A 22,273-nucleotide genomic window follows, 5' to 3' on the forward strand; every position below is an offset into this window, starting at 1 on the left:
GGAATGTTATTAGAACCAGCTTCATCCCATTGCTTTAGACATTCAGTATGATAGGGTGTGTAAAGGGCTTGAAAATGCCTGACATATGGCAACCATTTAAGCAATGGTGTTTTGTGTTATTATGATTGTGATGATTATTGTCACCTTCAACATATTAGGCTGTGTGCTAAGATGCAGGCAGAGAAAATGATTTATCCTTTATAATTGCTATGTAACTATTGTGTGATAGAAAATATCCAAGTCTTGCTGTGAAACTGAGTTCTTCTGTACCTGGCTGTTTGATTGTAAGTAAATAATTTTCTGAGCCTCAGAAGTCTCTTCATTCATAAAGTGATTACATCTAACTGTTTTACATTGCTACTGTAACATATTAACTCAAATCTCCTTACTGAAAACAATACCTAATTATTATTTCACAATTGCTATAGGTCAGAGGCCTTCCCTTGTGGCTCAGCTGGTAAAGAATCTGCCTGCTATATGGGATACCTGGGTTTAATCCCTGGGTTGGAAAGATCCCCTGGAGAAGGGAAAGGCTACCCACTCCAGTATACTGGCCTAAAGAATTTCATGGACTGTATAGTCCTTGAGGTGGTAAAGAGTCAGATACGACTGAGTGACTTTCACTTTCAATAGGTCAGGAGTCTGGCCTGGAATGACTGTGTTTTTGGTTGGGATCTCACATGTCTGAAGTCAAGGTATTGTTGGCCTGGGAATTTCTGGATACTCTGGAGATTAATCTGTCTCCAATTGCATTCAGGTTGTTGGTGGAATTCAGTTCCACGGGTTGTAGGACTGAGGTCACTTTTTCCTTGCTTGACTGTCCTTCACTCCTGGAGGCCTGTCACTGGTCTGTACACATGGCTTCTTACATCTCAGACCCAGCATGGGCACATAGAATCCTTATCAGGTCTGGGACGCCTCTGAGTTTCCCTACCATTGCATCCCTTCTGCTTTCAGCAAGAGAAAGTTCTCTGCTTTTAAAGGTTCAGATGTTTAGACTTGACCTACCTGGATAATCCAGGATACTCTCTCACATTTAAGGTCTGTGACCCAAATCTACAACGTCCATTTGCTGTGTAGCATAAGATATTTTCATGTTCTAAGGATTTGAACATGGGCATCTTTAGGGCACCATTCTCCCTACCAAATGAAATAGTAATTACCTTTAAGTGTATCATGGTATGCCAAGAGATAATATATGAAAAGTTGTTCAATATAATATCAGTACAAGTAGCAGTTGCTCAATATATATTAATTTTTATTTTCCTTCATTTTTACCTAAAATACATTAGATTTCTAAAAGACACCTTCATACTTGAATACGGACAATAACTTACATGAAAGTACTTTGAAATTTTAGAAGAGCTATACAAATTCCAGTTCTTGTAGTTATCATCAGTATTAAAATCAATAGCAAGTAACATTGAAGCTCTTTCTATATGTCAGAGGTTGTGTTATTTACTTTCAATCTTGCCTAATACTCTCTCATACTTCCACCAGAGTGCAGTGCAGTGGTTAAACATCCAGCTTTGGATACTTAATCACTGCACTGGGATCCTCTTCCTCTTGTACCATTTACTTTACCAGTAACTTAACCTTTCTAAATTTCTGTTTCTTCATCTGCAAAATGGGAATACCATCAGAACTAGCTTCATGCCATTGAAGGGCATGTGCAACAAACAGTGTCTGACTACTGCAACATTCTGAGATAGACTACTGCATGTAGATATTCTAAGTGTAAAATTACCAGTGGCGATGATTACGTGGAAACCTAGAGGTGATTCGGAGCTCATTTCACCTATGACTTGTGAAAAATCAACTGAGAGATATGGAATGATTTAGGTTTGTTTGGTTTTCTGCTTTATTTTTTTCCCTCCTTTGCAAAGCTAAGCTTTGTCAGGTTTAGAAAACTTTGATATGCATTATTTATTTTCTCAGGGCAAATATGGAAGGGAATACATATTATATTCACATTCATAAGGATTGTGCCTTCAATGACAAATAAATAATAATTAATTGATGTACTTTATTAATTTATATAATAATATTAAGTCCAAAGTATTCACAAGCCAGATTTGTAGGTTCATGCATTCAGAAAAGGGTGATTTTCTAAAAGTGTTTTTTGTTTTAATGTCCTAAAGCTATGAATATTCAATGTATAATTTGAAACAAAAAAATAAAGACTAAGAAGGAAACCAAAATATACTATAATTGCATCACCTAGAGCAAAGATACCCACATTATAAAGAGTTTATTTCATGGTTGTGATCACATTCTTTCACTTTAATATATAATTTTATAACCAAGCATTTCTCACAGTCTTAAAATGTTTGTGATATGCTTTTAGTGGGATTGCCTAATCTCCCACTGAGAACATTTTATGCCAGTAATTTCAATTAATGATTATTTCCTCAGTATCTACGAAGCTCACTGTGCTAAAACTGGGCTTAAAAGGATGAGAAAGGGCTACCCCCTCCCCCAAAGTTTCGTGTGAGAAAAAGACATGTAGAAACAGAAGGGAACATGCCATTGATTATTTTCAATCATATCTATTAGGATAATAATATAAATATGCTTCTTAACACACATTTATATACATTTTACATTCAGATTATCACTTTTAAACTCCAAAAATGTTACCAGCAAGCATACCATTTTCTTGAATTTGCAGCTTTATGGTCAATGTCAAGAATTGTTAATAATTTATCTGGATTTATTAATGAATATTCAATTACCCTAGGACCTTAAAAACTATTCAACAATCCTGAATCTTCAATTTGTTCTACAGTGTCAGGGTGATAATGACCATAAATAATAGTCCCCTCTTTTTGGGGCACTCTAATCTTAATTACATGTTTGCTCCATGCATTCATCTGACTGGAATTTTATGATCCAAATGTGATTTACAGCTGTAAATTAAATAATTATCTGAAGTACTGCCAGGGCTACTGGGACTAGAGATGTGAAATCTGATCAATCTTGTGGAGCTTAATGTCTCCTAAGAATGGAAACCAGCTCAGGAATTCATAGCCTGTTTCATTGTCTCCTGCAGCCTGGTCATTTAGATCAGGAAAGTGAAAAAAAGAAGAAAATGTATTATCTGTCTCAAACGTGTGGCAGCCAAGTGAAAAGATTTAGAAAGTCATAAAAATTACTCTTTAAAAAAAAGAGTATGGAAACAATTTGATGTGGGTGGTTTGGAAGAAACGGACCAGAATAACTCTTGTCCAGCAGTTCGTGAAAATACCTGTCTAGTACCGTACCTTTACATAATCACAGCAGGCCATATGTTACTTCAAATCTGCTATCAAACAAAAAATTTAGAATTTGAGGTACTCTATTCCCACATGTGCTTGAATTATTATAGTCATGAAGAAAAAAACAATCAAGTACTTTCTACATATAAGGCAAGGATAAAGCAACCATTGCTTTATCCTATATATCAATGGGATATCTATCTATCTATGCCAATGAAAACACTGAGGAAAGAGAAATTTCATGTTATTTAAAAGGTTAGAGAGATCTTGTTGTTTAGTTGCTATGTCGTGTCCAACTCTTTGTGACCCCGTGGACTGTAACCCCGCAGGCTCCTCTGTCCATGGGATTCTCTAGGCAAGAATGCTGGAATGGGTTGCCATTTCCTTCTCCAGGGGATCTTCCTGACCCAGGGATCAAACCCTTGTTTCCTGCATTGGCAGGCAGATTCCTTACTGCTGAGCCAGCAGGAAAGCCACCGGAAAACTCACCTGTATCCTGGATCCTCTCTTTTGAGAATAAACAAAGGCTCACAGTGATTGTTGCCTACCCCAGTTAACATCGGCCAGACTGTGCAATTGAATTCTGGATGCCATTTTCACTTGACTTTTTTTCCCCTTACGCATTGTGTAACTTAACTAAAATCTTGGTATTTGTTTTGTTTTTCTCTTTCTGCCTTACTTCATGTACACTGCCTCGTGTAAAATAGCTAGCTAGTGGGAACCTATTGTATAGCACCAGGAGCTCAACTTGGTGTTCTGTGGCGACCTAAATGGGTTGGATGAGAGGTAGAATGGGGGAAGAAAGGGGCCCAAGAGGGAGGGGATATATGTATACATATAGCTGATTCACTTCGTTGTACAGCAGACACTAACACAACATTATAAAGCAACTATACCCCAATTAAATTTTTTTTCTTCCTCCCCACATGTTTTCCTTTTCTTCTGATCCCTATCCTTTAATCAAGAGAGAGGCTTGCTCCGTATTGTTTTACCTTTCAGCCTATAGTGAGTCATTATATTTCTTGAAGTTCTATTAGATTGTGGAAAGAACAATGAATAAGATGGTCAGCATCCTTTGTCTGATGGAACCAACTACTAGGACAAATAATAACAAGCATATAAACAAATATGTAAAATACTTGCACATGAGGGTGAAGGCTATTAAGGAAGCCATCTGATCACTGAGCTCTTGGGACTGAGGTTAATACTATGTAGGTGGTACTTTAGACACTGTGGCTAGGGAAGTCCTTGGCACAAGCTGGCCTTGTAGGAGATGGCAAGCAAGCTGCATCTTGAAGGATGAGGGAAAGGGCTGGCTATATAGGTTCATACATTTGTTTTTACAAACTTATTGCACAAATTCTAGCATTCTTTTCAAATGACATATATAGACATCCCCAGATGGGAGCCTTCTCTGTATCTTAACACCAAACCTGCCAATGTACACATTTGTAATGATCTTTCTCTTCTTCGGTCATATTATCATGAAATAGGGTCCTGCTGTTCTCTAACATGTACCACAGATAAAGGATAACGTCAATATATATAAAAAAACCACTTATTGATGTATTCTATCTTACTAAGTCTAATCTAATGCAATGTTGATCTTTGTTCCATTTCTCAATGCATAGGCTCCAGAGAGGGAAAGTCCCCCCTCAATCCTTGAGTTCTTATGGCTGGACTAGTTAAAAATATTGACACAGCACAGATTAATGGGAGAAAAATAAATTTTAATTCATGTGCATGGTATTGTCATAGAAATGGGACCTAAAAAGTGGCCAAATCAGGTAGCTTTTATACTTTGCAGATGAAGAAACAAATTTGTGTGACATTGACAAGACAAGGAAATTCAGGTTTTGAGTGATCAATTAGTGAAGAATCTAAACAGAGTCTAGGCTTGAGGTAGTAAATTGAAGAAGTTACAAGGTTTATTTTTACAAGCTTCTCACCCTGAATTGCCTAACTGTGGTGATAAGGATGTCCTTCTATCTCCAACTGCCGGGGTGTGCCTTTCAAGTGAAAGTGAAGTGTTAATGGCTCAGTCACGTCTGACTCTTTGCAGCCCCATGGACTATAGCCTGCCAGGTTCTGCTGTGGATTCTCCAGGCGGGCATATTGGAGTGGTAGCCATTCCCTTCTCTAGGGGATCTTCCCAACACAGGGATTGAACCAAAGTCTCCTGCATTATAGATGGGTTCTTTACTGTCTAAGCCACCAGGGAAGCACCTTTCAAATAAGAGATTTATTCCCTGCTTTCAGGGAGACAGAAAGAAGGGTCACCATGTCCCTCTTGCATGGGCCATTTCTTAAGTAATTTTAATTCAAAATAATCAGTATCCCTTTGTGGCATATTTTGGGGCAGCTCATCCTGAACCCAAACACATGCCTGCTGTGGGAATTACCTTCCACTTGTTCATCTATCCAAGAAACATATACTAAGCGCCTACTATGTACCTGAGACTGTGTAATATGAGGCACTTGGAATCCAAAGGTGAGGAGGACAGATGGAAGTCTAATGCTCTAGGATCTTGCATCAGCAATGCTTGTCCATAAGGAGCTCTTTCCTCATTTGCAAATGAGAGTGGATGATTAATCATGAACTTTCTGCTTGCTGTTTTTAAAATGTGCATCATAGTCACTCTAATCACTAGTGAGTGACTCTTGTGTGGACTTTAGTTTTCTCCTTCCTAAGCAAGAGGTAAAAAGAGCATTATTCCTTTCTGTGTTTTTGGTCATTGTTTAGTCACCAAGTTGTATCTGACTGTTTTATAACCCCATAGATTGTAGCCCACCAGGATCCTCTGTCCATAGGATACTCCAGGAAAGCATATTAGAATGAGTTGCCATTTCCTTCCCCTGGGGATCTTCCCAACCCAGGGATTAAACCTCCAATTCCTGTATTGACAAGCAGGTTTTTTACCATTGAACCACCAGGGAAGCCTCTCAGAGTTTGGGGAGAGGATTAAATGAGACCCATATATTGACTAGCTTCAGACTTTTATACAAAAGCAGTATAACACTTCTGTATAATGTAGTACAGTGCAGTGACTATTGTTCTTGGCTCATACTCATTGAAAAGAATTGATCATTATTATTAGCAACAAATATTTACTAAGCACTCACCACAACCAAGTTTCCTCTCTAGAGTATCTTTATTGACTGTACTTCTCAGATTTGTCTGTGGAAACAAAATCATATATTCTGTATTAGGCAATGGCACCCCACTCCAGTACTCTTGCCTGGAAAATCCCATGGATGGAAGAGGCTGGTAGGCTGAAGTCCATGGGGTCGCTATGAGTCGGACACGACTGAGCAAATTCACTTTCACTTTTCACTTTCATGCATTGGAGAAGGAAATGGCAACCCACTCCAGTGTTCTTGCCTGGAGAATCCCAGGGACGGGGGAGCCTGGTGGGCTGCTGCCTAAGGGGTTGCACAGAGTCGGACATGACTGAAGCGACTTAGCAGCAGCAGCAAGCTAGCTAGAGTGATCAGAGCTACTAGAATTACAGAGAATGGGCATTTTCTGGGTTTATATGTTTGTTTTATTATATTCTAGATAGACATATATTTTATGTTATTTCTTCTTTATGAATTGTTTCTATAAAAGTAGATTAGGAAGAAGTTCCCATTTTTTTTTCTTTTTTCTATTTTTTCCTCCTGGTTAAGTAATATATCTGAGGAGATATCGTTTTTGTCAAGAAAAAAAAAAAAAGATTCTATCCAATAAGAGGAAATAAGATTACACTGAGATGCATGTCAGTAAAGTTTATGCTCTATTGACAAGGATGTTATATCACTGTATAAAATTCTTGCTAACTGTCTCTTGAGATGACCTAAAAGAAATCAAATGCAAAGTGACATATGAAGCCTGCAATATTTTTGCAGTATATTTTTTCACCAACCCCCAAAATTTACCAGGACTCAAAGCTTTTTATAATTTAAACCAACTTTGAGCTGATCAACTAAAGATATCAAATCTAGACCAAAATAAATAAATTCCATTCTCTGGAGCAAATTATTTCTTCTAGGCTTTCCCTAGAGCTGCACATTGTTGAATTCACCATTCAGCACCTAAAAAACTCTAAAATGACGCATGACAAGCAGAATGTCCTCAGCTTGGATGAAATCCACCCAGAAGTTTGGAAGCAGTTTATTATTGTCTAAAAATTACTGCTATGGTATAGTTAATTAAATTGAAAGGTAAAATTTTGCACATTTGATTTGTGTATGGATTAGCATGAAAATATTTTAATTCAACTGGCTTACTAGATTTTTTTGAAGAGATTTGTTTTTTGGTTCTAATTTGTAGTAATTGTTGTAAATGCTTATGGATGCCCTTGCTAATTAAAGCATGTGTTCAAGAACACTCAGTTGTGTTCAACTCTATGTGACCCCATAGTCTTTAGCCCTCCCGGCTCCTCTGTCCATGGGATTCTCCAGGCAAGAATACTGGAGTGGGTTGTCATTTCCTACTCCACAGGATCTTCCCAACTCAGGGATTGAACCTACTTTTCCTGCTTTGGCAGGTGGATACTTTATCACTGAGCCTGCTTATGCTCTTGATGGTAATCAACACATCAACCAAGAATAGACTAACCAGAAATGACAAACTTTCTGAATATAGATTTTACCATCAAAATGTGATTCATATCTCCTCTCTATTCAACTAGCTTAATTCTAGACTTTTAAATTCCCATTTTTACTCTTTTTACAATTCCAACCTGGTTTCCTCTGTTGGGCTTTTTGTCCGTTACTCCATCCTACATTGGACAACTGCATCAATCTTAATCAAGCACAGAACACAGTGTTAACTCCTTAGCATGGTGTCAAGATCCTCAATAGTCTAGTCCTGATCCAGACCATTAATCCCCTTCATTCACCCATTCCTAGACTGCAAGATACTTACTCAATTCTTCATATATTCCTGTTTATGTGCCCTTGCTTGGATTGTCTATGGCAATATTGACATCATCTTCATCTCTGGCTATTGGCATTTGAATAGTCAGAGTGCTCTATGAATGTTAAGTAATACTGTTAACCATCTTTAGAATAAAATCCATATAGTATATAAATCACTCTATAAACTTATTCTACCTTTTTCTCATCCCTTATTCCTTGATGATATTCAATATACAAAAGTGTGTCCATCTTGCTAACTTGGACATGACATATGTATTATATATTGGTAGTTGATATGTAGTAGAAGCAATAAAAGTCCTTTTACAATGTCAGACATACGTGCTTAGACATCTTCATCTTACTTTTATCCAGAATACCAATCTTCTTTCCATAATTTCCCATTCACAAAAGTTTGACCCCATTATCTATTTTTCCTCCTTCAAGTTTCAGTTTAGCTGATATTTTTTCAGGGAATTTTCCCCTAAAGGACCCTTAGTATCTCATGATATCCATGAATATATTTGTGTCATTGTACTTAATTTTTATACTATGTTTTCTTATCATCCCTAGTTTGTAAATTCATTGAATGCAGGGATCTTTCATATCAGAATTTTATAAGGCCTACCACCAGATTAGAAATACAGTCAATATTTGTCAAAATGTTGGATTTACAAATGTCTATTTATGATCATCATTTGTGATCTAGAACTACACTTTCATGAAGTCCTTCATATTTTTGTCCATTGGAAAAATGTTTTTCTTCCTCTGAATCTCCATATCATTTTTTTTCATTGAATTTATAATTTTCTTCCCTTCAATATTTGAATTTATTGAGTGGTTAAGTTCTCCAGACTAAACTGTGAAATATTTTAGTAAGAGCTATGTTTCATTTTTTTCTGTACTCTTCTAATCCTGGCACAGATTGTGAACCTGATGGTCTTTCAATGCATGTTGAGTAAATGGATGGTTAGATGATATATACTAATGTTTGAAATATATTCACTAGAATGGGCTACTTCTATTGGAGTATTGGGCAATCATCTAACCCAAATTCTACTTCATGATGAAATCCTTACATTCACAGTAACAGAGAAGCATCCTATGGGGTCTACTGTATGAATGGTGGGGGAGGAGGAGGATCGGCATGGTGCACTGGAGATGGAGCTGATGTTTATGTTGGCATGACACTTTGTGGTTTCCAATTATTTCACTTGATTCTGACTAAAGGCTGCCAAAGCAAGCAAAATGAGGAGTCTTTGCTTACTGCTTTCTTTTTAGTTTTTTTTTTTTTTTTTTTTTAAGAAAAATCCTTATTAAGTAATAACCCTGTTCTAGGCATTGTCCTAAACATGGGACACACAGGGGTAGAAAACTAGAAAACGGTCCTTAAGATATTACTCTATTTTAATGATGAAAACGTTGTGTCTGAGAGAAATTGTTTTACTAACCCTGGGTCACAATGTAAGTGCATGGAGAGAGTTTAGCATGAGAATTGTCTGTCAATTAAGACATAAGGTTAAGAAATAATGGAGTCTGGCACTCCATTGCATTATCTTATTTTCAAATAATTATTTTATTTACCCAGAGGCAGAAAATCAGTAAGCAAAATCTTTACTGTAAATGTGAACATTTTCCAGTGATAATCAAGATTATATTAAGAAGCAAGAATGATTTTTTTTAGATTTGTTGCAGTCAGCTATTGTTATAACATCTTCTAGACAATTTCAGAAATGTATGATGAAGACTAGTATCAAATTTGAGATGTACTGATGTTTAAAGGATGAATCTTAGATTTATAAACAGAAAGATTTCATAAAGAAACAACTCTTGAGTCTCAAAACTTAGACTAGAAAGTAAAATAAGTACTTCTAATTGTGTAAATAATATTTTATACAGAAATTATTTCTTACTGAATCATGTATTGACACATGATATGCATATTTTGCATTCTATAGTAAAGTCACATTACACAATATATTACAATACATATATGATGTATATTTTTCCTTTAGTATTTTGTGGTTGTTGATATTCTGTTAAAAAATGAGTTGTATGTGTATTTTTTGACCATGAAATAGTAGCGAGCAAGGAAAAAAAAAACCTCACTTGGGTGAAAATTTGCTATATGGAATTCACAAAGAGAATAAAGCATATGTGGAAAATTGGGGAACAGTCCTACAAAACATGGTGAACATCTGTCGGGAGCACAGATGTTAACTGCTATTTGGAGAAGACAGCATATTAATTCATAGCAATTATTTCAAATGGTTGGAAGACTTCAGGTTGACAAGACACATTTGTTTTCTTTTACCTTTCCTTTTTTTTTTTATGTCAGCAGTTATTCCATGGAAATATGCAAGCAATTCACTGTGGAAAAATGACAGGCTCATCATTTAGAACTCTAACTCTGGCATGTTGGTGATATAAATGATCTGAGACTGTCAGTCTGTCCCAGCCTCACTTAGCCAACCCTGAAAGACTGTACATAAATATGAACTAGCACAAAATATGAAGGAGAAACTGGCAAAAAAATTTGTGCCAACCTTATATAGCTTATTGTTGTTTTACATAAATTGATGCATTTCATCCTCACAACTTTCATAAGAGGTAGCTTCTACTTCATAAAGAAAGAAACAGAAGGAGAGATAGGTAAGGTGAACAGGTTACACCTGGTGGATCAACTCAGGCAGTCTGGTCTCAAGAGCTGTAACTTGAAGAACATAAACTCATAAATGTATATGCATGTGGGTTATGTACATTTTGTTGTATGTACAAATCATATAAAGTTATAGTAGGTTTTCTTTTGCATATCTTTTTAGTACTTTTACCCAAATGCAGCATCAGACTTTGATGAATATAAATAGCCATCTATTCATGTATTCAGTCATCCACACATTGTTTGAGTCATGTAAGACACATTGTTGGTGAAGAATGCATCAGTAAATGAATGAGTAAGTTCATAGATGGCAGAATAAATAACTAAAAATGTGAGTAAATGAAGTGAAAAAAGGAGTTAATTCACAAACCAATAAATGTGTTAGTATAAGCTTTAGTCCCCTCCTCACCAAATAAAGAAAAAGAGAGGCCTCTAAATTCATGAAGTTCCTAAGAAGTAATTTTGAAATTAGGAAATACCTAAGTACAATAGAGTGTTACAAGGAAAAAGTGGAGTGAAAAGAAAAGATGTATCATTCTAAAGTGGCATCCAAATCTAACCATGTATTAGAATCTTCTAGAAACCTTTGAAAAAAAAAGAAAAAGATCTATAGCCAGTGCTCCAGTCTATACAAATTGAATATAAGTCTTGGGAGCTAAATGCCAGGCATGTAAAGTTGCCCTGCATGACTCCAGTGTGTGTAGCCATTATTTGAGAACCACTGGTTGGGCAAAGAGAGCTCCCTCTCGAGATTTTATAGAGGAGACAATTTTCTGTTTCAGTCTTAATAAGTTGAGAGGCTTTGCTAAGATAGATCCATTGAGAAGGGCATGGGTAAGTATCAGATCAGATCAGATCATATCAGTCGCTCAGTCGTGTCCGACTCTTTGCAACCCCATGAATCACAGCACGCCAGGCCTCCCTGTCCATCACCAACTCCCAGAGTTCACTCAGACTCACATTCATGAGTCAGTGATGCTATCCAGCCATCTCATCCTCTGTCATCCCCTTCTCCTCCTGCCCCCAATCCCTCCCAGCATCAGAGTCTTTTCCAATGAGTCACCTCTCCGCATGAGGTGGCCAAAGTACTGGAGTTTCAGCTTTAGCATCATTCCTTCCAAAGAAATCCCAGGGCTGATCTCCTTCAGAATGGACTGGTTGGATCTCCTTGCAGTCCAAGGGACTCTCAAGAGTCTTCTCCAACACCACAGTTCAAAAGCATCAATTCTTCGGGTAAGTATAGGGACCCAAAATAGCAGGGGGGAGAGCCAGACATGGGAGGAAAGGCAAGGGAAAAAAATTGCTAAATACAGAGAAAGCTGTTGGCAGAATTACAGTTGACTCGGCTTCTGCAGCCTCTGAGCCCCTGGGCCCTTTGTCTCCTTCTATCTGCCTTGACTCCTTTGGCAGTCAAGAATTAAAACCTTCAGCTGGGCTGTGGTGTCCTGGACTTATTTAGGATAATGGCCTTTATCGATTGTGGTTCTCTGCCTGCAGGCCTCGCAGGACGTTTCAGCTTCAACTTTGACTTCAGACTCATACTTCCCTAAATAGCTTCTAAATGGCTTTTAAAATGCTCCATCTAAATTACTTAAAAGCTTACCTCAGCCACCCCATCAATTTCTAGAGAACAAGCTCTTGCCAACAATCAAGGTTTTGTAGCACTTCGCCAGCCAAGTAAACGCTCCAGTCCTTGCCCCGAGCAGTTTACCTCCGTGAAGTAGGTGTGACTGGCTACTTAAAAATACATAAAATGCTATGATTTGGAATCGGACCCAGAAATGCTGACTCTCTTTCTATCGTTAGAGCTGTTAACTACTTTACTGAGCGTTTCATGTCAGTTTGGTCTGACAAGAGAGTGGCTATAAGATTTTGTGCTGCTCATGCTAAAAGACTCTGTATGGTACCTTTAAAATCATCTGAGAGGGTCTTTAGATGCTTTCCTTACTGAATAATAATGACAATAGCTAATAGTTCTCATAGCTTGTGCTGTTGAGCATTTACTCTGTGCTAGTCAATATCCTTAGCACTTTGTATGTATTCATTTATTAAAAGTCCTCAAGAATCCTGTGACAGTAGCAGTTTGTAATTTTTAATTTATAGGTGGCAAATTCATATCACAGAGCAGTTATGTAGCTTATCGAAGGGCTCTACGCTTTTAAGGGGTAGATCTAGGAGACAAATGCGAGTAACCTGGTTCCTGAGCCGGTGTGCTTAATATAAGACAGACATGATTCATGTCTCGATTCTTATGTCCTTAATGTTTTGACATGATAAATAAATAAGACCGTTTTGCAGAGTGTTTACCAGAGTTCCTGATACATAGCAAATCAGTTCAGTTGCTCAGTCATGTCTGACCCTTTGCGACCCCATAGACTGCAGCACGCTAGGCTTCCTTATCCATCACCCCTACAGGAATCCTATTTTTTTTTTCCATTTTGCAACAAAAGAAACATATCCTGACAGGTGATTGACTTTTTTGAGCTCACATCAGATCAGATCAGATCAGTCACTCAGTCGTGTCCGACTCTTTGCGACCCCATGAATCGCAGCACGCCAGGCCTCCCTGTCCATCACGAACTCCCTCCCGGAGTTCACTGAGACTCACGTCCATCGAGTCAGTGATGCCATCCAGCCATCTCATCCTCTGTTGTCCCATTCTCCTCTTGCCCCCAATCCCTCCGAGCATCAGGGTCTTTTCCAATGAATCAACTCTTTGCATGAGGTGGCCAAAGTACTGGAGTTTCAGCTTTAGCATCATTCCTTCCAAAGAAATCCCAGGGCTGATCTCCTTCAGAATGGACTGGTTGGATCTCCTTGCAGTCCAAGGGACTCTCAAGAGTCTTCTCCAACACCACAGTTCAAAAGCATCAATTTCTTCGGCACTCAGCCAAAACCATAGCCTTAACTAGACACACCTTTGTTGGCAAAATAATGTCTCTGCTTTTGAATATGCTATCTAGGTTGGTCATAACTTTCCTTCCAAGGAGTAAGTGTCTTTTAATTTCATGGCTGCAGTCACCATCTGTAGTGATTTTGGAGCCCAGAAAAATAAAGTCTGACACTGTTTCCACTGTTTCCCCATCTATTTCCCATGAAGTGATGGGATCGGATTCCACGATCTTCCTTTTCTGAATGTTGAACTTTAAGCCAACTTTTTCACTCTCCACTTTCACTTTCATCAAGAGGCTTTTGAGTTCCTCTTCACTTTCTGCCATAAGGGTGGTGTCATCTGCATATCTGAGGTTATTGATATTTCTCCCAGCAATCTTGATTCCAGCTTGTGCTTCTTCCAGTCCAGCGTTTCTCATGATGTACTCTGCATATAAGTTAAATAAATAGGATGACAATATACAGCCTTGATGAACTCCTTTTCCTATTTGGAACTAGTCTGTTGTTCCATGTCCAGTTCTAACTGTTGCTTCCTGACCTGCATACACATTTCTCAAGAGGCAGATCAGGTGATCTGGTATTCCCATCTCTTGAAGAATTTTCCACAGTTTATTGTGATCCACACAGTCAAAGGCTTTGGCATAGTCAATAAAGCAGAATTAGATGTTTTTCTGGAACTCTCTTGCTTTTTCTATGATCCAGCAGATGTTGGCAAAAAAAAACCTATGAGCTCATATAGGTAATGTTAGATATGAGATCCTGTCTCATGTCATCCTTCTACTCTTTTCCATAGCCTTCAAAGAGATGAGAGATTTCAGGCTTCTCTGGTGCTCAGTGGTAAAGACCTTGCCTGTCAATGCAGGAGACTTAGGTTCGATCCCTAGGTTGGAAAGATCCCCTAGTGGAGGAAATGACAACCCATTCTAGTATTTTTGCCTGGAAATTTCCACAGACAGAGGAGGCTGGCAGGCTACATTCCATGGGGTCACAAAGTGTAGGACATGACTGAGTACACACACATGTGGGAAAAAAAGAAAGAGATTTCAAATAAATCCTACAATTTGGAAAAGCAGCATAACTCTGCCTCTCCCCCACCCCACCCCTTTCTCCTCCTTCCTCCTTCTCCTTTCCTGTCTCTTTCTTTCTGAATAGGATTTCATGAAACTCACATGAAAGTTATACAAAGACTTACACGGTTTGTATATTACAAAATGTTCTGCTGAGTTTTGCAGACACAGGACATGACACACACAAGCCAGATTGCAATAATGTGCATTATCACACCTCCTGATGTGACTTCAGCCCTTTCTCTTCTGATATGGTTTCTCTAATTGAAAGTAAGATGAAAGCAACATTATTGTAAAGATAATCCTAAAGAACTTTGGATATATTTGCTTTTATTATTTCATTCATCTGTAAGCGCTGGAACTTAGTAAAACGTGCCTTGCCATTGGCCTCAGAATTGTGCTACTCCAGGATGTCATGCCTGGTTTATTATGAGACTTGACAAGGTGGTGGTTGTGCTCGGCTTGTTTTGTGATTGGTCAGCTGCTTGCTTGCTTTTACTTTGATTTATTATTTGTGCGGACTGGACCCTTTTCTTTTGATTGTAATACATGTTCCCCATCCTATTCTTAGAAGGCTCTGATTATTAAGTGAGGACAAGGCCCCCCAGAATTTGTATTTGTAAATTATTGTATCCACAGCCACAATATTTGGGAACCAACTCCAGGCAAAGCTTAATATTCTATACTACAAAATGTCACAAATGACTCCTTTCAACCATTCCCTCCTGTCTATATGATGGTGTCTTCTTTCATTACACAATAAGTGATAAAAACTAGGGGTTTCCAAGACTCAGAAACTTCATTTCATACTTGCTCCTATAAAAGATGAGAGCAGTTACATACAAATGGCTTGATCATTTTTAAAGTGTCAGATCTTTGCTCTCTCAGGATCCTTTACCACAGAAGAACATTCATATTTCTTCTAGTTCTCCTAATAATAACACTAAAAATAAAATAAAATGAATAAGACTCCCTGTGTCTCCAGTCTATTGCCAACTTTAATTCATAACAGTCAGTATTAATTCAAGCCTAAGGTCCCTAGGAAAGATAACAGATGCCTGGACTTTTTTTTTTTTTTTTTTCCTACATTTGATTTTCTCATGTTCCATCAAGGTTGGCTAAATCTATTTAGTCCAGATTCCAGCCCCAGGCATCTCTAAATGTGTTCGTTTAATACTTTGTCATCTTTCTTTTTGCATTCTTCACGGAGGTTAGAGAGTTTTATATTAAGCAACTACAATAAAGTGTTTCCTGACAAGTTAAAGATTGATTCTGGGAACCTCCATCAAATACACAGAATTGATTTTTCTTATTTTGTACTGAAATCGCAAAATGCTTGTTGAAAAGCATCTATATGCAGGATCTCCCCTTTAGGGACACTGGTATGAAAGGAATATTTACAGGATTTCCCTTCCTGTAGCTCATCGTGTGAGACAGAAAAAGTTGCACAAACCAGGGGATTGTCATGAATCTAGCATAGAAAGGACAGGAAGATGGTGCCAGATCCAGACATGAGAAATCACTAGAGCTCACATCATGAAGCCATCTCATCTCAGAGAAGTTGTTTGTATTTCTCAAGCCTCAGTTTGCATCCTGTAAAATAGGCTTTCTAATATAAGTTATTGAGGAGGTTTACTACAGTAAAGAATATTATCAAATAAATTTTCAAATATTTAAAAAAAGACTCTCCTACAAATACAGAATGAAAATACAGAAATTCATTAAATTTATTAAATCATTAATGCAGAAACAAAGAAATATGATAAAGCATGTATATCTTTCTATTTATCTGTTTCATCTTCCATTTCTTTCATTAATATCTTACAGTTTAAAGTTCTGGTCTTCAACATCATGTTTAAATTTATTCCTAGATGTTTTAATATTTTTGATGCAACTGTAAAAAAGTTTGTTTTCTTAATTTTTCCTTCTGATAGTTCATTATTAGTGTATAGAAACAAAACATATTTCTGCATATTGATTTTATTTATATCCTGTAAGTTTACCGAATTTTTGTGTTAGTTTTTATAGTTTTTATGGTGGAGTCTGTAGGGTTTTTTATATAAAATATTATGCCATCTGTAAACAATGCAGGTTTATTCCTTCTATTCTGAATTGCATGGCTTTTCTTTTTTTCTCTTTTCTGATTGTTATGTCTAGGACTTCTAATACTATGTTGAATAAAAATGGTGAAAATGGTGATAGAACACATCCTTATCTTACTCCTGATCTTGGTTTTAAAGTTTCAACTTTTATTTAGAGTATTATGTTGTGTGGGGTATCATTTAGAGTATTATGTTATATGGGGTTTTATTATGTGGGATTTTCTTAAATGACCTTTATTATGTTGAGATATGTTCCCTCTATTCCCACTTTGTTGAGAATTTTTATCATAAATGACTGTTGAATTTTATCAAATGCTTTTTACGCATCTATTTAGAAAACCATATTATTTGTATCCTTTATTTGTTAGTGTGATATATCACATTGATTGATTTATGATATTTATTTTTGAATAAACCCCACTTGATCATGATATATGATCCTATTTATATATTGTCAAGTTTGGTTTTGTAATGTTTTGTTGAAGATTTTTGAATCTATTTTTATCAGGGATCAGATCAGATCAGATCAGATTAGTCACTCAGTCGTGTCCGACTCTTTGCAACCCCATGAATCACAGCACGCCAGGCCTCCCTGTCCATCACCAACTCCCAGAGTTCACTCAGACCCACGTCCATTGAGTCAGTGATGCCATCCAGCCATCTCATCCTCTGTTGTCCCCTTCTCCTCTTGCCCCCAATCCCTCCCAGCATCAGAGTCTTTTCCAATGAGTCAACTCTTCGCATGAGGTGGCCAAAGTACTGGAGTTTCAGCTTTAGCATCATTCCTTCCAAAGAACACCCAGGCCTGATCTCCTTCAGAATGGACTGTTTGGATCTCCTTGCAGTCCAAGGGACTCTCAAGAGTCTTCTCCAACACCACAGTTCAAAGGCATCAATTCTTCGGCTCTCAGCCTTCTTCACAGTCCAACTCTCACATCCATACATGACCACTGGAAAAACCATAGCCTTGACTAGACGAACCTTTGTTGGCAAAGTAATGTCTCTGCTTTCGAATATGCTATCTAGGTTGGTCATAACTTTCCTTCCAAGGAGGAAGTGTCTTTTAATTTCATGGCTGCAGTCACCATCTGCAGTGATTTACCAGCTTGTTATTTCTTTTTTTGTGGTATCTTTGTCTGGTTTTGGTATTAAGGTGATGGTGTCCTCATAGAATAAGTGTGGGAATGTTCTTTTCTATTTAGTTTTTTGAAATATTTTGAGAAGGATAGATATTAACTCTTCTCTAAATGTTTGATAGACTTTACCTGTCATGCCACCTGATATTGGACTTTTATTTGAAACTCTCTGCTTCCTGGACTTGGATGTTTCCAAGGTTCTTTTGCCAGGTTAGGGAAACTTGCAGCCATTATTTCTTAAAGTAATTTTTCTGCCCTTTTCTTTTTCGTCTTTCCCTGGAATCCCTATGAGGTGAATGCTACTACTCTTGATCTTGGTGCTATTTTTTTACTCCCTTCCCCCTTTGCAGATTCGGTGTTAACAAGCCCCATCTCTGTCACTCTGCATTAATCTAGCTAACATTGTGCACGGCGCCCTAGCATTTCCCTGAGGACTCAACCTGCTAAGGGGCAAGGGAGTAAAAAAATGGCACCCACCAGCACTTTAGCCCCTGGGTATATTCCACCAGATCCTTGCCCCTTGAGCTATCACCCCTGAATTTAATGAATCTCCTTCTTGCATGACCCAGGTATTTTTCAGGCTCTGACCTCTGTGCTAGGACTTGGAGTAAGAGAGTCTGAGTGTCAGGTCTTTGAGAGTGGAGTCTCAATCTCCCACAGCTCTTCTGTCAATAAACTTTGTGAGGGCAGAAAAGGTGGTTTGTTCACTGCAGTAGCCTTTCATCCTGTGACAGTGTCTGATACAGAGAAGGTGATAAATATTTGAACAGTTAAAATGCTCTGATTGGACAGAGGGAGTAGAAATCTGAATGAAGCGAGATGAGAATATAGGTGGAGTGTGCTAAAAATAATGATAAATGATGAAAGAATCTCTGGCTTATTATTCTGAATTTTGACATATTTGAAATAGAAAAAAGGATAAAGGGCATAAAGTTCTATTTTGTCATCTGAAGTCATTAATTTGACCCATCAATCTGTTTGCCTTCTCAGTCATTAACTATTTACCTATAGGCATTACATGTGAAGGAAATGGCAACCCACTCCAGTGTTCTTGCCTGGAGAATCCCAGGGATGGAGGAGCCTGGTGGGCTGAGGTCTATGGGCTTGCACAGAGTCGGACATGACTGAAGCGACTTAGCAGCAGCAGCAGCAACATTACATGTGAAGAAGTTTTAAGTAATAACATGACTTATCAGTTCCAATGAGTCAAAGTAAAACTTGTCAATGAGAGTTGACATTTCAGTCAGGGAAATAAAATATATAACTTTGAAATGATAAGATAGCAATTATAATTTAAAAATATAAAGCGAGATATAGAAATCGCATTGCAGATTTTATATACATATGAAAAAAAATCAAGACATTCAGATTAGTTTTTCAAGGCTGGCTGTTAGCAAGGTTTAGAGTCTGTAACAAAAGTAAGATTTATTTGATAGCAAGGCCTGTCCTATTTCCACTAATTCATGCTAGGAAAAAAGTTAGATGCTGTAGCCCAGCTTTACAAGGTAATGGATTAAGGAGACAAGCCAATCAAAGAATCAGTTTTTTAAAGGACTAATATTTTATTAGATGTTAAAAATTCTAATGTAAATATTCTACCATAGTTCCTTACATAATGAACTTAAATGCATTTGGGATTATTCTTCAGTTTAGTTCAGTTCAGTCACTCAGTTGTGTCCAACTGTCTGTGACCTCATGGACAGCAACACGCCAGGCTTCCCTGTCTATCACCAACTCTCCGAGCTTAGGCTCATGTCCATCGAGTTGGTGATGCCATCCAACCATCTCATCCTCTGTTGTCCACTTCTTCTCCTGCTTTCAATCATTCCCAGCATCAAGGTGTTTTCCAATGAGTCAGTTCTTCGCATCAGGTGGCGAAAGTATTCTTCTTACTTATCATCTATTTTTAATGAGTTAATTGAAACACTAATTTAACCAAGTGATCATTCTCTAACCTGTAAAGAGGCATAAATACACTCTCAGTTATCATATTAATGTGATTATGATTTACATTTCACCTATTAAACTCATAAAAAATGGAGTTAAAATAATTTTTTTTTTATTCCCAGTCACTAAATCCTTCTATACATGTCATTAAAATTAAGTATGGAAGGAAATTCACAACTGTAACAGAAATTGAGTTCAATTAGGGACTCATTATGAAGGCACAGTGAAACTGATTTGCAACTGTATCTTTTTGAGCTTCCATTTTTAATGTTAATAATAAAATCATAAATTTGATGAGAAGAGTCATTAAAGTACTTCATAGGAAGGGTTATTCATTACTTCAAAAGTGTATTATCTGGAACTTATTCCCTTCTGCTACCAAGGTTTGTCATGTCCAAGAGATAAATGATGCTGAATATAAACTAGTTGGCTGACATCAGTTACCATGATCCACATTCTCAGTTATTTATGTTCCATACTATTGTTCCTTTATGGCTTGAAAAATAATTCTCCTTTGCAAGTATTACCTTTTTTAAGATAGGTGCTGGCTATTGTATAGGCTGTTTCCTAAAGACAGAAATAGGTCCAGTGTGATCGCATGGTAAAAATTGACCTCAAGATGACTATATACATTAGTGGTACATATGTATGAACAAACTAACATGAAATTCTGGTTAAATAATCAGTAAAGGATCAAAACAGCCCAGGAGAGAGTCACGCAAAGGAGGGCAAGCAAGAGATTCCAGGCATCATAAGATTTTTCAGCCAGATTTCAGGACAGAGCCTATGTGTATTCAAAGTCTATACTACTATTATGGATACGCTAAGGTATAGGCATACTCACCATTTCACACAACAAAATGTGTGTTTTTTTTTTTAATTGTTATTACCCAGAATTTAGTAGTTTAATAAGGCTCCTAATTATTATCTCATACTGTAGGCTAAGTCCAACATAGTCTGGCTAGATTCTTAACCTAAAGCTCATAAATCTGAATTCAGGGTATCAGCTGAACTGTAGTTCTCACCTGGGGCTTGCGACCTTCTTCCATGCTCATTGCTGGTTAGTAGAAATCAATTTTTGTCCTGTTCTTGTCACATGAACTTTTGATCTTAAGTCAGCAACGTGGTCGTGTTTCTCATATTTTGAAACTCTCTGACTTTTTCCTCTGTCTTCCTCCTTTGTCTCTTAAGGATTTATATGATTATATTGCACTAGAATATAATTTATTTCTCCCCAAAATCTAGAATAATCTTTTCATTTTAAAATTGGCTGGTTAGTACACGTAACTACAGACACACTTCCTTTTGCCGTGAAAGGAAACACATGGAAGGAAAATGAGGGGTCACATATCAAGAGGTCAACACTCTGCCTCCGAGAACTAGAAATTAGAAGCTGGAACTCAGAGTCTGAGAGACGTAAGTTTGGAGAACGTAGAAGTTGAATCTCATACAGTAAGAAGTACTTTCTATAGTTTGTTAAACCACAGTGTTGTCTTGATTGAACATAGTAAGAGGCTCCCAAAATTTTCATAAAGTCTTGGATGACAGTTCTGTCCTAGGTGGAAAAATAAAAGGGAGGATTATATTTAGAGGCATTTGTGATATTTTGAGGCTGATATTCATTCACTCTTAGTGGCAGGGTGTCTGGCTATAAGCTGTAGGGATCCTCAGTATGACATTGGTATGTGGTCAGGATTAAGCTCTTAGGTAGTAAGAATCCAGCTGCAATGCAGGAGACCTTGGTCTGATTCCTAGGTCAGGAACATCCCCTGGAGAAAGGATTGGCTAACCAATCTGGTATTCTTGGATTTCCCTGGTGGCTCAGTTGGTAAAGAATCCACCTGCAATGCAGGAGAACTGGGTTTGATCCCTGTGTTGGAAAGATCATTGGAAGGAGGGTAAGGCAATCCACTCAAGTATTCTTGCCTGGAGAATCCCCATGGACAGAGGAGCCTTGTGGTCTACAGGGCTACAGTCCATGGGGTCACAAAGAGTTGGACATGACTGAGAACAGCACAGTATATATTTTATTTCCCTCAAGAATTTGAAAATAATATTAGTACTGATATTTTAGTTAATGCAGCTCATATCTATACACTTGCAAATGAAGGCTGCATTTTTCATGCATAAAATACCTTTAAAAATGAAAAGAACTGTGGAGTTGTAGGTTCACCTATATTTCATTTGATCTGACAACTGCAAAATGAGTAAATAATCTCTGAATTCTGATTAAACTGTAAATGCTTTCGAATTATTATGATCATCATCTATTGAGATTGTCGACAATATACTTAGCACTAGATAAAATACTGGA

The sequence above is a fragment of the Bos javanicus genome, chromosome 29 (genome assembly GCF_032452875.1).
Source record: "Bos javanicus breed banteng chromosome 29, ARS-OSU_banteng_1.0, whole genome shotgun sequence".
Classification (NCBI taxonomy): domain Eukaryota; kingdom Metazoa; phylum Chordata; class Mammalia; order Artiodactyla; family Bovidae; genus Bos; species Bos javanicus.